This window comes from Oncorhynchus mykiss, chromosome 3 (genome assembly GCF_057628025.1).
Source record: "Oncorhynchus mykiss isolate SJ-2025 chromosome 3, ASM5762802v1, whole genome shotgun sequence".
Lineage (NCBI taxonomy): Eukaryota > Metazoa > Chordata > Actinopteri > Salmoniformes > Salmonidae > Oncorhynchus > Oncorhynchus mykiss.
Window position 1 is genome coordinate 65,603 of NC_143024.1, and position 17,640 is coordinate 83,242.

At 43.2% G+C, this 17,640-nt stretch overlaps 1 long non-coding RNA gene across 2 annotated transcripts in view; it reads left to right on the forward strand.

Moving 5' to 3' along the window:
• The first annotated feature begins 307 nt into the window (after window positions 1-307).
• LOC149984204 (uncharacterized) overlaps window positions 308-17,640 on the forward strand; it is a 145,002-nt gene continuing 127,669 nt past the window's right edge. Inside the window, exons 1-2 of one of the 2 annotated variants that reach the window (XR_016491516.1) lie at window positions 308-965; window positions 1,334-1,395. This is a non-coding gene — a long non-coding RNA (uncharacterized LOC149984204). The remainder of the gene's footprint in view (window positions 966-1,333; window positions 1,396-17,640) is intronic. The other variant, XR_016491515.1, reaches the window with a different exon arrangement.

Consider the following 17,640-nt stretch of genomic DNA (forward strand, 5'->3'; position numbering starts at 1 on the left):
GCTAATGTGAAGCCTACATTGAACACCACACATTGATTGCTACTGTAGTCTGAATGATAGAACAGCTATTTCCATGTTATGGGATGCATTTTCCCCATTGTTTTTGATGGAAGGCCACTCTGGTAGACCTACATTATGATCAAATGGCCCCAAAGCCTACTTGACCACTGTAAAGTAGGTTCAGCCTCAGTGTTCAGCCTCAGTGTTCAAAAAATTGTATAATTAACCTGTTAGAGCTCTAGGGGCGCTATTTCATTTTTGGATAAAAAACGTTCCCGTTTTAAGCGCGATATTTTGTCACGAAAAGATGCTCGACTATGCATATTCTTGACAGTTTTGGAAAGAAAACACTCTGAAGTTTCAGAATCTGCAAAGATTTTGTCTGTAAGTGCCCCAGAACTCATTCTACAGGCGAAACCAAGATGATGCATCACCCAGGAATTAGCAGAATTTCTGAAGCTCTGTTTTCCATTCTCTCCTTATATGGCTGTGATTGCGCAACGAATGAGCCTACACTTTCTGTCGTTCGCCCAAGGTCTTAGCAGCATTGTGACGTATTTGTAGGCATATCATTGGAAGATTGACCATAAGAGACTACATTTTCCAAGTGTCCGCCTGGTGTCCTGCGTCGAATTCGGTGCGCAATTGCCAGCTGCTTCTACTTTACCATTTGATTCAGGGGAGAAAGCATGTGTCCAAGAACGATGTATCAATGAAGAGATATGTGAAAAACACCTTGATGATTGATTCTAAACAACGTTTGCCATGTTTTCAGTCGATATTATGGAGTTAATTTGGAAAAAAGTTTGCGTTTTGAGGACTGAATTTATGGATTTTTTTTGGTAGCCAAATGTGATGTATAAAACGGAGCTATTTCTAATACACAAGGAATCTTTTTGGAAAAACTGAGCATCTGCTATCTAACTGAGAGTATCCTCATTGAAAACATCAGAAGTTCTTCAAAGGTAAATGATTTTATTTGAAGGCTTTTATGTTTTTGTTAATGTTGCGTGCTGGATGCTAACGCTAATGCTAATGCTAAATGCTAACGCGAAATGCTAACTCTAGCTAGCTACTTTTACACAAATTATTGTTTTCCTATGGTTGAGAAGCATATTTTGAAAATCTGAGATGACAGTGTTGTTTACAAAAGGCTAAGCTTGAGAGATGGCATATTTATTTCATTTCATTTGCGATTTTCATAAATAGTTAACGTTGTGTTATGCTAATGAGCTTGCTGATAGATTTACACAATCCTGGATACAGGGGTTTTTTCATAGCTAAACGTGACGCAGAAAACGGAGCGATTTGTCCTAAACAAATAATCTTTCAGGAAAAACTGAACATTTGCTATCTGAGAGTCTCCTCATTGAAAACATCTGAAGTTCTTCAAAGGTAAATTATTTTTTTGAATGCTTTTCTGTTTTTTTGTGTAAATGTTGCCAGCTGAATGCTAATGCTAAATGCTACGTTAGCCATCAATACTGTTACACAAATGCTTGTTTTGCAATGGTTGAGAAGCATATTTTGAAAATCTGAGATGACAGTGTTGTTAACAAAAGGCTAAGCTTGAGAGCTAGCATATTTATTTCATTTCATTTGCGATTTTCATGAATAGTTAACGTTGCATTATGGTAATGAGCTTGAGTCTGTATTCACGAACCCGGATCCGGGATGGGGAGATCAGAAAGGTTAAGCACCGGAAGTTGCACAGAATTTTCAAAAAGTTCAAGTTTGCACTCAGCAGACCTGAAATTTGCTCAGTGATGAACATTTTTTGAGGCAACATTGATGATGACATATCAAAGTGACTGGATTCCTTCCTCTGTGTCGTTTCCTGCACCAGTCCAGAGTTACTCTAACAAAATCCTGTTATTTACTGTTCATGTGCCTCGACAACTTCCTCTCCACTCACTCCACCTCTCACCCTTTCCTCCCTTCACTCCTCCTCTGGCATGGGTATTTGTGGAAAATATCAGTGACATACAATCTAACACACCACGCCCTGCATGGGCTTCTGTAGAACATTCTAGAACGGGGGATAATACAACTTAACATGATCCAAGTCAATGAAATCACATGTTAAGATAGCAAGATTTGTTTTCTAAGAAATCTATTAAGCGTTTATAATTTAATTTGAATGCTGATAGCATCCAGATCGTTTATGACATGTCGCATGACTGTAATTGGTGTGACATTTCTACTGGTCTTTTCTATTGACACTAGTCAGGGGTTCATGGCTGGAATACCTTAGCTTTGCTAGTCTTTCTTTCTCCAGTCTGTCTGCAATACAGCCCTGGTCCAGCAGGAGGAGCTCTAGTGATGTGTTCCAGCAGACAGAGGTCACAGGACAGGAGGGGTTAGAGAGAGGAGAAAGGACATCTCTCCCATCCAGCTGTACTATAGGATTCAGAGTTGTTCAGAACAGGGTTAGTGTGTCCACATCACAGGTTCAGAGTTGCTCAGAACAGTAGAAACAGAACAAATCAAATTGTATTGGTCGCATACATATTTTGCAGATGTTATCAAAGGTGAAATGCTGATGTTTCTAGTTCCAATAGTGCCATAATACCTAACAATACAAAACAGTACACACGAATCCCAAAAATAAAAATAATATTAATTAAGAAATATCAGAATGACCAATGTCAGAGTTCTGCATATTATATACATAATATGTACACTGAGTATACCAAACATTAGGAACACCTTCCTAATATTGAGTTGCACCCCCCCTCTTTTGGCCCTCAAAACAGCCTCAATTGGTCGGGTCATGGACTCTACAAGGTGTCGAAAGCTTTCCACAGGGATGCTGGCCTATTGACTCCAGGGCTTCCCACAGTTGTGTTAAGTTGCCTGGATGTCCTTTGGGTGGTGGACCCTTCTTGATACAAACGGGAAACTGTTGAGCATAAAAAACCCAGCAGTTGATGGCGCCGGAGGAGATGGCCTCTGTTTTACAGGCTCCTATCCAATTCTGCTATTGTGTGTTTTTTTGTGTTATTTGTAACTTATTCTGTTCATAATGTTTTTGCTACCGTCTCTTATGACCAAAAATAACTTCTGGATATCGGAACCCCGTTCCGCTAGCGGACCCCTCCCTCAACAGCCAGTGAAAGTGCAGGGCATCAAATTCAAAACAACAAAAATCTCATAATTAAAATTCCTCAATCATACAAGTATTTTACACCATTTTAAAGATAAAGTTATCTTTAATCCAGCCACATGTCTGATTTCAAAAAGGATTTACAGCGAAAGCACCACATTATGATTATGTTAGGTCACCACCAAGCCACAGAAAAACCCAGCCAAAGCAGAAAGAGTTAAATTAATCACTAACCTTTGATGATCTTCATCAGATGACACTCATAGGACTTCATGTTACACAATACATGTATGTTTTGTTAGATAAAGTTCATATTTATATAACAAAAATCTGAGTTTACATTGCTGCGTTATGTTCGGTAGTTCGAAATCACACGGTCAATTTACAGAAATTCTCATAATAAACATTGATAAAGATACGACTATTATACATGCAACTTTAAATAAACTTCTCCTTAATGCAACCGCTGTGTCAGATTTCAAAAAACTTTACGGAGAAAGTAAACCATGCAATAATCTGAGTACAGCCCTTAGACAACAAAGCAGCCAAAAAGATACCATATTGGGTAGTCAACGTTACTCAGAAATAGCATTTTAAATATTCACTTTGATTATCTTCATCAGAATGCACTCCCAGGAATCTCAGTTGCACCATAAATGTTTGATTTGTTCGATAATGTCCATCAGTTATGTCCAAATATCTTCTTTTGTTAGGGCGTTTGGTAAACAAATCCAAAAGCGCGTTCAGGTTGCGCCGAATGTCGGACAGAAAAGTTCAAAAAGTGCCATTACAGCCCGTAGAAACATGCCAAACCAAGTATGGTTTAGGATGTTTTTAACATAACACTTCATTAATGTTCCAACCGGACAATTCCTTTATCTGTACAAATGAAATGGAACGTAGCTACCTTTCACATGAGCGCGCCAGACCAAGGCTGTATCCCATTGTATCTTCAATGGGTGCTGAGTTGAAAAACTACAAATCTCAGATTTCCCAATTCCTTGTTGAATTTTTTCTCAGGTTTTTGCCTGCCATATGCGTTCTGTTATACTCACAGACATCATTCAAACAGTTTTAGAAACTTCAGTGTTTTTATTCAAAATTTACTAATTATATGCATATTCTAGCTTTTACGGCTGAGTAGCAGGCAGCTTAATTTGGGCACGTTTTTCATCCAAGCTACCCAATACTGCCCCCTACCCAAAGAAATTAACGAGTCGGACGCGAACAATTTACTTTAGACAACCGACAAGGCCCACATCCCTGTAATTTGCAACAAGAAGAAACGGAGATATCGGGGACGTAGGTCAGGCGGCCTTGTAAGGATCCGACGGTGAGTGAGTAATACCATTAGTCCTATTAGCCAACTTGAAATCATTGGATAACAAAACGGATGAGCTCCGATCAAGACTATCCTACCAACGGGACCAACTGTAATATCTTCGGCAGGATAGAATAGCTGCCTCCGGTAAGACAAGGTGTTGCGGACTGTGTCTATTTGTAAATAACAGTTGGTGCACGAAATCTAATATTAAGGAAGTATGGAAGTTTTGCTCCCCTGAGGTAGAGTATCTATTGATAAGCTGTAGACCACACTATTAAGCAATCGAGTGTTCATCTATATTTTTCGTAGCTGTCTATTACCTCCACAAACCAAAGCTGGCTCTAAGACGGCACTCAACCAGCTGTATAAGGCCATAAGCAAATAAGAAAATGCTCACCCAGAGGCGGCGCTCCTAGTGGCCCGGGACTTTAACGCAGGGAAAGTTACATCTGTTTTATCTCATTTCTACCAGCATGTTACATGTGCAACCAGAGGAAAAAAACTCTAGACCACCTTTACTCCACACACAGAGATGCATACATAGCTCTCCCTCGCCCTCCATTTGGAAAATCTGTCCATAACTCTATCCTCCTGATTCCTGCTTACAAGCAAAAGCTAAAGCAGGAAGTACCAGTGACTCGCTCAATAAGGAAGTGGTCAGATGGCACAGATGCTAAGCTACAGGACTGCTTTGCTAGCAAGGACTGGAAATTGGTCTGGGATTCTTCCAATGGTGTTGAGTACACCACATCAGTCAGTGGCTTCATCAATAAGTGCATCAATGACGTCGTCCCCACAGTGACCGTACATACCCGAAGCCATGGATTATAGGCAACATCCGCACTGAGCTAAAGTGAAGAGCTGCCGCTTTCAAGGGAGTGGGACTCTAACCTGGATGCTTATAAAAAAATCCTGCTATGCCCTCCGACAAACCATTAAACAGGCAACATGTCAATACAGGACTAAGATTTAATCGTACAACACCGGCTCCGAACCCTCGTCGGTTGTGGCAGGGCTTGCAAACTATTATGGACTACAAAGGAAGCACAGCTGCGAGCTTCCCAGAGACACAAGTCTACCAGACGGGCTAAATAACTTCTATGCTCGCTTCGAGGCAAGAAACACTGAAGCATGCATGAGAGCATCAGCTGTTCCGGAAGACTGTATGAACACGCTCTCTGTAGCCAATGTGAGTAAGACCATTAACCTCTCTGGCCAAAAGCCAGAGAAAATGCAGAGCGCCAAATTCAAATAACTTACTACAAAAATCAAACTTTCATGAAATCACACATATAAGATACCAAATTAAAGCGGCACGTGTTGTGAATCCAGCCAACATGTCAGATTTCAGAAAGGCTTTTTGGCAAAAGCAAATGATGAGAGTAGCAACTCCGTAAACAAAGAGAGAAAACATATTTCAACCCTGCAGGCGCGGCACAAAACGCAGAAATAAAAATATAAATCATGCCTTACCTTTGACGAGCTTCTTCTGTTGGCACTCCAATATGTCCCATAAACATAACAAATGGTCCTTTAGTTTGATTAATTCCGTCAATATATATCCAAAATGTCCATTTATTTGGTGCATTTGATCTAGAAAAACACTGGTTCCAACTTACGCAAAGTGACGCCAAAATATCTCAAATGTTACCTGTAAACTTTGCCAAAACATTTCAAACAACTTTTGTAATACAACTTTAGGTATTTTTTAAAGTAAATAATCAATCAAATTGAAGACAGGAAGAAAACAATCTGACGCTATCTTTCTGGTCACACGCCTCTAACAAACAGCACACTTGAAGTGACCCTCGTTTTCTACTGTGTTTCTACTGTGTTACTGACTTGTTAATTGTTTACTCCATGTGTAACTCTGTGTTGTCTGTTCACACTGCTATGCTTTATCTTGGCCAGGTCGCAGTTGCAAATGAGAACTTGTTCTCAACTAGCCTACTTGGTTAAATAAAGGTGAAATAAAAAAATAAAATAAAAAATCTAGTTTTGAACAGGGCTACTTCTTCATTACACAAAGGGAAAACCTCAACCAATTTCTAAAGACTGGTGACATCCAGTGGAAGTTGTCCCTTAGAAATCTGGATTCCCAATGAAAATGTATTGAAAAGAGAGTGATCTCAAAAAAATAAGAAATCTGAACGGTTTTTCCTCTGGGTTTCGCCTGCTATATAAGTTCTGTTATACTCACAGACATGATTCAAACTGTTTTAGAAACTTCTAAGTGTTTTCTATCCAAATATATTCAAATACTAATAATATGCATATCTTATCTTCTGGGGATGAGTAGCAGGCAGTTGAATTTGGGTATGCATTTCATCTGGACGTGAAAATACTGCCCCCTGTCACCAAGAAGTTAAACAGGTCAACATTCACAAGGCCGCAGGGTCTGATGGATTACCAGGATGTGTACTCTGAGCATGCACTGACCAACTGGCAAGTGTCTTCACTGACATTTTCAACCTGTCCCTGACCGAGTCTGTAATACCAAATCATGCCAGGTAGTCCAGGGGCATGGTCCTCCAAGAGAGAGAGAGAGAGAGAGAAAGAGAGAGAGAAAAAAGAAAGAAAGCGAGAATAAGAGAGAGCATACTTAAATTCACACAGGATACCAGATAAGAAAGGAGAAATACTCCAGATATAACAGACTGACCCTAGCCCCCCGACAAACTACTGCAGCATAAATACTGGAGGCTGGGACAGGAGGGGTCGGGAGAGTGTGTCCCCATCCAACGATTCCCCCGGACAGGGCCAAACAGGCAGGATATAACCCCACCTACTTTGCCAAAGCACAGCCCCCACACCACTAGAGGGATATCTTCAACCACCAACTTACCATCCTGAGACAAGGCCGAGTATAGCCCACAAAGATGTCCACCACGACACAACCCAATGGGGTGCGCAAACCCAGACAGGAAGATCATGTCTGTGACTCAACTCACTCACTGTAACGGTTTTCTTGTGGTGAAGGAGAGGCGGACCAAAACGCAGCGTGGTTATTATTCACGGTTCTTTAATAAATAGACTAACAAAAACAAGAAATGTGAAAAACCAAAAAAGCCCTATCTGGTGCAAACACAGAGACAGGAACAATCACCCACCAAAACCCAACACCAAACAGGCTACCTAAATATGGTTCCCAATCAGAGACAATGACTAACACCTGCCTCTGATTGAGAACCATATCAGGCCAAACATAGAAATAGACAAACTAGACATGTAACATAGAATGCCCACTCAGATCACACCCTGACCAAACAAAACATAGAAACATACAAAGCAAACTATGGTCAGGGTGTGACAGTACCCCCCCCCCCCCCCCCCCCAAGGTGCGGACTCCGGCCGCAAAACCTGAACCTATTCGGGAGGGTCTGGGTGGGCATCTGTCGGCGGTGGCGGCTCTGGTGCTGGATGTGGCCCCCACTTCACCATAGTCTTAGTCCGCCCCATTGTCCGCTTCTGTGGCCTCCTAACCATGGCGACCCTTCTAAATGACCCCACTGGACTGAGGGGCAGCTCAGGACAGAGGGAAAGCTCGGGACAGAGGGGCGGAAGCTCTGGACAGAGGGGCGGAAGCTCTGGACAGAGGGGCGGAAGCGCTGGACAGAGGGGCGGAAGCTCTGGACAGAGGGGCAGGGGCTCTTGACAGAGGGGCAGGGGCTCTGGACAGAGGGGCTCTGGCGCCTCTGGGCTGAGGGGCTCTGGCGCCTCTGGGCTGAGGGGCTCTGGCGCCTCTGGGCTGACTGGCGGCACTGGCGGCTCCTTGCAGACTGGCGGCACTGGCGGCTCCTTGCAGACTGGCGGCACTGGCGACTCCTTGCAGACTGGCGGCACTGGCGGCTCATTGCAGACTGGCGGCACTGGCAGCTCCTTGCAGACTGGCGGCACTGGTGGCTACTTGCAGACTGGCGGCACTGGCGGCTCATTGCAGACTGGCGGCACTGGCAGCTCCTTGCAGACTGGCGGCACTGGCGGCGCTGGACAGACTGGCGGCACTGGCGGCGCTGGGCAGACTGGCGGCACTGGCGGCGCTGGGCAGATGGGTGGTTCAGGTGGCGCTGGGCAGACGGGTGGCTCAGGCGGCGCTGGGCAGACGGGTAGCTCAGATGGCGCTGGGCAGACGGAAAGCTCCGGCAACGCTGGAGAGGAAGGCTCTGGCAGCGCTGGACTGAGGAGGTCTGGCGCCTCTGGAACGAGGGGTTCTGGCAGCTCCGAATAGGCGGGAGACTCCGGCTGGACAGGCGGGAGCACCTGTAAGGATGAGACAGAGAGACAGCCTGGTGCGGGGGACTGCCACCGGAGGGCTGGTGCGTGGAGGTGGTACCGGATAGACCGGACCGTACAGGCGCACTGGAGCTCTTGAGCACCGAGCCTGCCCAACCTAACCCGGTTGAATGGTCCCGGTCGACCCTGCCAGTGCGGCGAGGTGGAATAGCCCGCACTGGGCTATGCAGGCGAACCGGGGACACCGTGCGCAAGGCTGGTGCCATGTAAGCCGGCCCAAGGAGACGCACTGGAGACCAGATGCGTAGAGCCGGCTTCATGGCACTTGGCTCGATGCCCACTCTAGCCCGGCCGATACGCGGAGCTGGAATGTACCACACCGGGCTATGCACCCGCACTGGGGACACCATACGCTCCAAAGCATAACACGGTGCCTGCTCTAGCCCTCATGTTTCCTACCTGGCTTCGCCATTCTTCCTGTGTGCCCCCCTCCAATACATTTTTGGGGCTGCCTCCTGGGCTTCCTTGCCAGCCGTGTTCCCTCATATCGCCGGCTCCTCTCTCCAGCTGCCTCTGCTCTCCTAGCTGCCTCCACCTGTTCCCATGGAAGGCGATCCTTTCCCGCCAGGATCTCCTCCCATGTGTAGCAACCCTTGCCATCCAATACATCCCATGTCCATTCCTCTTTGCGCCGCTGTTGCTGTTGCCGTTACCACGCTGCTTGGTTTTGGAATTGTTAGTTAGATTACTTGTTATTACTGCATTGTCGGAACTAGAAGCACAAGCATTTCGCTACACTCGCATTAACATCTGCTAACCATGTGTATGTGACAAATACAATTTGATTTGATTTGATTTGATTTGATTTGATTTGTTGTGGTGGGTGATTCTGTAACGGTTTTCTTGCGGTGAAGGAGAGGCGGACCAAAACGCAGCGTGGTTAACCATGAATAGTAACAACGCTGCGTTTTGGTCCGCCTCTCCTTCGACTCAAGAAAACCGTTACACTCACGTTAAGCACCCATCCTAGGGACGGTATTGGAGAGGACCAGTAAGTCAGCGACTCAGCCCTTGTAATAGAGAATCCCAGTGGAGAGAGGGGAACCGGCGAGGCAGAGACAGCAAGGGCGGTTCGTTGCTCCAGTGCCTTTCCATTCACCTTCAGACTCCTGGGCCAGACTACACTCAATCATAGGACCTACTGAAGAGATGAGTCTTCAATAAAGACTTAAAGGTTGAGACTGAGTCTGCGTCTCTCACATGGGTAGGCAGACCAATCCATAAAAATGGAGCTCTATAGGAGAAAGCTCTGACTCCAGCTGTTTGCTTAGAAATTCTAGGGACAATTAGGAGAACTGCGTCTTGTGACCGTAGCATACGTGTAGGTATGTACGGCCAGACCAAATCAGAAAGATAGGTAGGAGCAAGCCCATGTAATGCTTTGTATGTTAGCAGTAAAACCTTGAAATCAGCCCTTGCCTTAACAGGAAGCCAGAGTAGGGAGGCTAGCACTGGAGTAATATGAGCAAATGTTTTGGTTATAGTCAGAATTCTAGCAGCCGTATTTAGCACTAACTGAAGTTTATTTAGTGCTTTATCCGGGTAGCCGGAAAGTAGAGCATTGCAGTTGTCTAACCTAGAAGTGACATAAGCATGGATACATTTTTCTGCATCATTTTTGGACACAACATTTCTGATTTTTGCAACGTTGCATAGATGGAAAAAAAACTGTCCTTGAAACAGTCTTGATATGTTCGTCAAAAGAGAGATCAGTGTCCAGAGTAACGCTGAGGTCCTTCACAGTTTTACTTGAGACGACTGTACAACCATCAAGATTAATTGTGAGATTCAACAGAAGATCCCTTTTGTTCTTGGGACCAAGAACAAGCATCTCTGTTTTGTTCGAGTTTGAAAGTAGAACATTTGCAGCCATCCACTTCTTTATGTCTGAAACACATGCTTCCAGGGAGGGCAATTTTGGGGCTTAACCATGTATCATCGAAATGTACAGCTGTGTGTCATCCGCATAGCAGTGAAAGTTAACATTATGTTTTCGAATGACATCACCAAGAGGTAATATATATAGTGAAAACAATTGTGGTCCTAAAACGGAACCTTGGGGAACACTGAAATTTACAACAGTCTGTCCTGTCCGTCTCCCTGTAACAGAGCAGTACAATAGTCTGTTCTGTCTCTCTCCCTGTAACAGAGCAGTGCAACAGTCTGTCCGGAATGTCTCCCTGTTACAGAGCAGTACAATAGTCTGTCCTGTCTGTCTCCCTGTAACAGAGCAGTGCAACAGTCTGTTCTGTCTCTCTCCCTGTAACAGAGCAGGGGAGGCTCTATCTGAACTCATAGCTCATCACACGTCGTCCTCCTCACAGAGTCATGTTGCACTGGAATGCAATACGAAAGAATGTTTTGAAAATGAAGCACTTTTATGTTCCATGTCCAGTTGACTCCAGGCCTTTGATGATGAACCAGACCTGCTGAGAGTGGTACTGTTTCAAAGTCCTGGGAAGAGTCCTTTCAACACTGAGGTTAGTCAGAGATTGTCAAAGGAGTTAGAGGAGCAGGTCTGACAGCTTCCTCACATCACCTCTCCTCTTTCTGCTCTTATCACGCTCTCTCTTCCTCCTGCTCACCACTGGACTGACTGTCACCTAATCTACTCAGTGGTTACCAATGGTTTAGTGGGGATTTTACTGTGGAAATATTATCCATGAAGTAGAGTAATGTTCCATTACTATTACTACACTCTATTAGATAAAGTGTAGTAGAGTTTTTTTTTACATCTCTATTAGATAGAGTATAGTAAAGTTTTGTTCCACCTCTATTAGATAGAGTGTAGTAGAGTTTTGTTCCACCTGTATTAGATAGTGTAGTATAATTTTGTTCCATCTCTATTAGATAGAGTGTAGTAGAGTTTTGTTCCATCTCTATTAGAAAGAGTGTAGTAGAGTAATGTTCCACCTCTATTAGATAAAGTGTAGTAGAGTTTTTTTTTTACATCTCTATTAGATAGAGTGTAGTAGAGTTTTGTTCCACCTGTATTAGATAGTGTAGTATAATTTTGTTCTATCTCTATAAGATAGTGTAGTAAAGTTTTGTTCCATCTCTATTAGATAGTATAGTATAATTTTGTTCTATCTCTATTAGATAGAGTGTAGTAGAGTTTTGTTCAATCTCTATTAGATAGTGTAGTATAATTTTGTTCCATCTCTATTAGATAGAGTGTGGTAGAGTTTTGTTCCACCTGTATTAGATAGAGTGTAGTAGAGTTTTGTTCCACCTCTATTAGATAGTGTAGGATAATTTTGTTCCATCTCTATTAGATAGTGTAGTATAATTTTGTTCCATCTCTATTAGATAAAGTGTAGTAGAGTTTTGTTACATCTTTATTAGATAGAGTGTAGTAGAGTTTTGTTCCATCTCTATTAGATAGAGTGGAGTAGAGTTTTGTTCCATCTCTATTAGATCGAGTGGAGTAGAGTTTTGTTCCACCTGTATTAGATAGTGTAGGATAATTTTGTTCCATCTCTATTAGATAGTGTAGTATAATTTTGTTCCATCTCTATTAGATAGAGTGTGGTAGAGTTTTGTTCAATCTCTATTAGATATAGTGTAGTAGAGTTTTGTTCCATCTCTATTAGATAGAGTGTAGTAGAGTAATGTTCCATCTTTATTAGATAGAGTGTAGTAGAGTAATGTTCCACCTCTATTAGATAAAGTGTAGTAGAGTTTTGTTCCATCTCTATTAGATAGAGTGTAGTAGAGTTTTGTTCCACCTCTATTAAATAGATTGTAGTATAATTTTGTTCAATCTCTATTAGATAGAGTGTAGTAGAGTTTTGTTCCATCTCTTTTAGATAGAGTGTAGTAGAGTAATGTTCCATCTCTTTTAGATAGAGTGTAGTAGAGTAATGTTCCATCTCTATTAGATAGAGTTGAGTTAAGTAAGGTTCCATCTATATGTGATAGATAAGATGTGCTTTAATAGTCCATACGAGATAGAAATGTGTCTTCTGCTTTTAACTGATATACACACTAATACAGACTAGGTTAGAGAGGCTGGAGTAGGGGACAGCCACAGGTCAGCCACAGGTCAGCCACAGGGCAGCCACAGGGCAGCCAAAGAGCAGCCACAGAGCAACACCCAATGGGCAGTTCAGGGAGTTAAGGTCCTAATTCAAGGGAACATCAGAGTTAGGTGGCACCTGAGATATTGATGCCAGTAACCCTCCTGTTGACAGCTCACTCCCTGCCAGGTACCCCCGTTCAGCATTGGGATTTGATCTGGCAACCCTCCTGTTGACAGCTCACTCCCCGCCAGACTCCCCCTGTCAACATTGGGATTTGAACTGGCAACCCTCCATATGGCCCTCTGTTCCGTTTCTCTAACCTCGAGGCTACCACCACGTTGTGGAATAATCTATGTCTCAGACTATCTCCCTCCCTACTGCATTACCCCCAGTGATGTATATATATATACCCCTGACTATTCATTTCTCCTAACTCGGCATTGATGTATGTGGCAAAGGAATAAGCAATGCATATGTAACTTATAGCCCTTTAAATCTCCATTTAGCAGGACTATTCCTCTCCGTAATTCTCTCCTTATCTGCATTTGCAGGCTGGGTAAGATCCATCATGCATTATGAGGCTGGCCCATGTAATTCCACCACACTTGTACCTGGAACCAGATGGAACACACACACTGGCCTTTTGCATTATACAATACATATATCGTAGAGCAACATTTTAAATATTGGCTCAAATTCCCAAATATTTCCTGAGATAAGCATGATAAGACAGCAGCGTGGTCACGTTGAGATAACTGTGTTTTATTAATGACCTGCCATGTAACCTACTAGGTAATTACAATCACCCCTTCTCCTCCCCCCTCCTCCTCCCTCCTCCTACCCCCTCTTCCACCCCCATCCTCTCCCCATCTTCACCTCACCTGTCCTCTCCTCTCCTCCCCATCCTCTCCTCATATCCTCTCCTCTCCCCCCCATTCCTCCCTCTCCTGGAGGGATGGGAACACTGTTTGATGATTGGTTGATAACCAAAGGACACCAGCAGAAAATAAGGGAGAAAGAGGGACAAGAGGAATGCCATTGATGGTATCAGGTCTCATTCCATTGACTGAGGAAGCCCAGTGCTATCTGTTAATTTCACCTGTGAATAGTTAATTAAACACTGTATGCATATGGGTTGGTCATTAATAACATCTGACTATTGGTTTAATTCAGCGTATATCTTAGTGGATCAGGTTTTCTTCCAGACTAAATTGGCTGGAGCAGTAGTATTAATGTTTTCGTACAAGTGTGTTAACATGAGCCCAATAACTTAAACAGAGTGGTTTGTTGATGTTGGTCTATGTTTTCAAGATAAGAATGATATAATTATGGTTATTATAGATAGATATAGATAGATAGTTATAAATCCATATTACAGATTGGTCAACTAAACTAAGATGTATTGTTGTAAATGTATAAATATATACATGTTACTGTTTTCAGATCCAGAGATATGACCAGCTCTGCCAAAATGTGAATGAACATGAGATAATATCATGGTTGAGGAAAATAACATTAGAAAATAAACTGGCAGGCGGGCAGGCAGGCAGGAACAGCACCAATATCATCAGGATGGCAAATTTGGTTAAAAAAAGCAACCATATTCCCTGGGAATACATTATATAGTATGAAGAAACAATACTCAGAGCCGCAGCTCCATAGAACTGGTCAAACATAGAGAACTGATACAATATACTCATTGTTGGGGTGGGATTGGCGTGAGGTGGGGGGAGTTCGTGGGTGGCTTTATACTGGTTGCTGTGGTGGGATTGGCGTGGGATGTAGAGGTTCTGTGGGTGGCTATATACTGGTTGTTGGGGTGGCATTGGTGTGAAGTGTAGGGGAGTCTGTGGGTGGCTATATACTGGTTGTTGAGGTGGGATTGGTGTGAGTTGTGTGGGAGTCCGTGGGTGGCTATATACTGGTTGTTGGGGTGGGATTGGTGTGAGGTGTGGGGGAGTCCGTGGGTGGACATATACTGGTTGTTGAGGTGGGATTGGTGTGAGGTGTGGGGGAGTCCGTGGGTGGCTATAAATACTGGTTGTTGAGATGGGTTTGGTGTTAGTTGTGGGGGAGTCCGTGGGTGGCTATATACTGGTTGTTGGGGTGGGATTGGCGTGAGGTGGGGGGAGTCTGTGGGTGGCTATATACTGGTTGTTTAGGTGGGATTGGTGTGAGGTGTGGGGGAGTCCGTGGGTGGAAATATACTGGTTGTTGAGGTGGGATTGGTGTGAGGTGTGGGGGAGTCCGTGGGTGGCTATATACTGGTTGTTGGGGTGGGATTGGTGTGAGGTGTGGGGGAGTCCGTGGGTGGCTATATACTGGTTGTTGGGGTGGGATTGGCGTGAGGTGGGGGGAGTCCGTGACTGGCTATATACTGGTTGTTGGGGTGGGATTTGTGTGAGGTGGGGGTGGTCCTTGGGTGGCTTTTGACACTTTTTGGGGATTCCTCATGTCTTTCTCATTGTTAGAAAAAAGTTTAGTCCAAATTGTATGTTATGTACTATATTTAGGTTTGACCAATTAGCGTAATTTCTCAGAGATTAAACGATATGTCAAACAAAACAATGTTGCAAGAATGCTAATCTTATCTGTTTCTAACAACCAAAACAATTTCAGAACAATCTGAGATGGTGGATGTTGAAATCCTCTTTCTTGTGCTTTTTGAGGTGGAATGACCCTGGAGAGAATTTTACTGCTCTTTCTTAACTCCGTGACACAGGCAGGCGATAGGAGCATTGATAGTGCAAAGCATTAGGTTGGCAGACAGACAAAATGTGACTAAATAAAACAAACACTAAAGACAAATCAAGTGTGTAGACTAGAGGGACATGTTCCCCTACAAAATTAGAAACAGGCAAATGACATTCAGACAGGGCCTATGTAGACATATCACAGACTACGATACAAAGATGATTAGGCCAATCGACGACGGCTCTATCTTAACTGTAACCCTGACCTGCACTCCACTACTAACCTGTAGTAGCTCTGAACATCAGAAATATGCTTTATATCAGCTACCTTCACAGTCAAGCCCTGGCATCACGGTCAGAGACAGAAAGAGAGAGAGAGAGGTCATGTCCCAAGCTAGGACTCATCGGTGATGAATAGTAGAGAGACAGAGACAGAGAGAGAGGTTATGTCCCGAGATAGGACTTATTCATGAGATAATGTCAAGTAACCCAATAAGACTGACAACATTTGACCTGGCTGGGATAGCAGACATAGCCTACATCACTATCTCCTTCCCCTATTGTCAGACTAATTTTATCCAGTCTCTCTCATAGAATTACAAATAGAACACTAGTCACTGAATAGGATCTCTATGGCCTCTCCATCTCTCCACTATAACCCGGGGTAATGAACCTGTCTCTCGGCCTTCCTCCACAAACCTATACCCTGCGATGTAATCATTAGTGGACACCGTAGTAAAACGTTTTGCACAAAACAAAAGCAAGCGTTTCTTATTGAGACAGATTCAGGTAGGTTCCCCCCTGTTATGGCCTGATTGGTTCCTACACTCTTAGAAAGAATGGTTCCAAAGGGGTTCTTAAGCTGTCCCCATAGGATAACTCTTTTTGGTTCCAGGTAGAACCCTTTCAAATCAAACCAAATGTTATTGGTCACATACACATATTTAAACTCTTACAGCTACCCCCCTACTTTTTTCAATTTCCACCTGAAAACATACCCAAATCTAACTGCCTGTAGCTCAGGCTCAGAACCAAGGATATGCATATTCTTGATTTAATTTGAAAGAAAACACTCTGAAGTTTGTGTAAGTGTGAATTGAATGTAGGAGAATACAACACAATAGATCTGGTTTAGATAATACAATGAAAAAAACACACTTTTTTTATTGTTGTATCATCATCTTTAAAATGAACAAGACAAAACAAACATTCAGATAGGATGATGGGGACAATTTCAGTGAAAAACATAAGAGGGCAACAGTACTTTCAAAATGAGTGTGCTACATGACATGTATCATGAAGTCACCCAGGTGTCCCACACAAGTAACAAGTATACATTTTGAATGGAATAACTATATACAAAATACCATTCTAACACACCCCCCCAAAAATGGAGAAAAAACATGAAGAAAGTATACATTTACAAAATAACACTTTCCATATTTGGAAGACCCTTAGTCCTCTACACAATATTGTGCTGCTGATGCCAGGTGCCATAGCAGTCTCTTTCTGTTGTAAAGCAGAGGGTCACCAAGCATGTGGTGCAGGTGATAGGGGACTTCATTTTGCAAAGAACACAGCGATGCCTCCATGCTGTGCCCTTTTGGCCCTGAGGCACATCCATGACTGCAGAAATAAATTTGAGCAGATGAACACCACTTGTGGCAGGAGCTGGATGAACCAGCTTCAGTGGGGTATGGACACCTTGGCACTGGGGGCTCCCATTCGGAGTCAGTGTCACTGTGAAAGAAAATGTTCAGTTAGAATAGTTTCACATATGAGCCCTGCATCAACATGTATAATAAACAGATATATATAGAGTACAGGGAACATAAGGTTGAATATATTATTATAGACCTGCTAGATCTACTGTCTCATTTATATTATGACAGACCAGCTAAATCTACTGTCTATTTTATATTATGACATTTCAGCTAGATCTACTGTCTTAATTATATTACAACAGACCAGCTGTATCTACTGTCTCCATTTCACTTTGGCCATTGTTGTGGGCCTGCCCTCCCCTCAACAGCCTCAAATAGGCTATTTCATTTCACAAATAATATTTGATATTATTAATTTCAAAAAACGGCATTGGCATGAGAAAAACTTACCAGTCCAAAACGATGTCCTCTCCGTTCCAAAAATATTCCTCCATTTGGGAATCGCTAAATGAATCGTCCTCCAACAATCTCTGTCTCA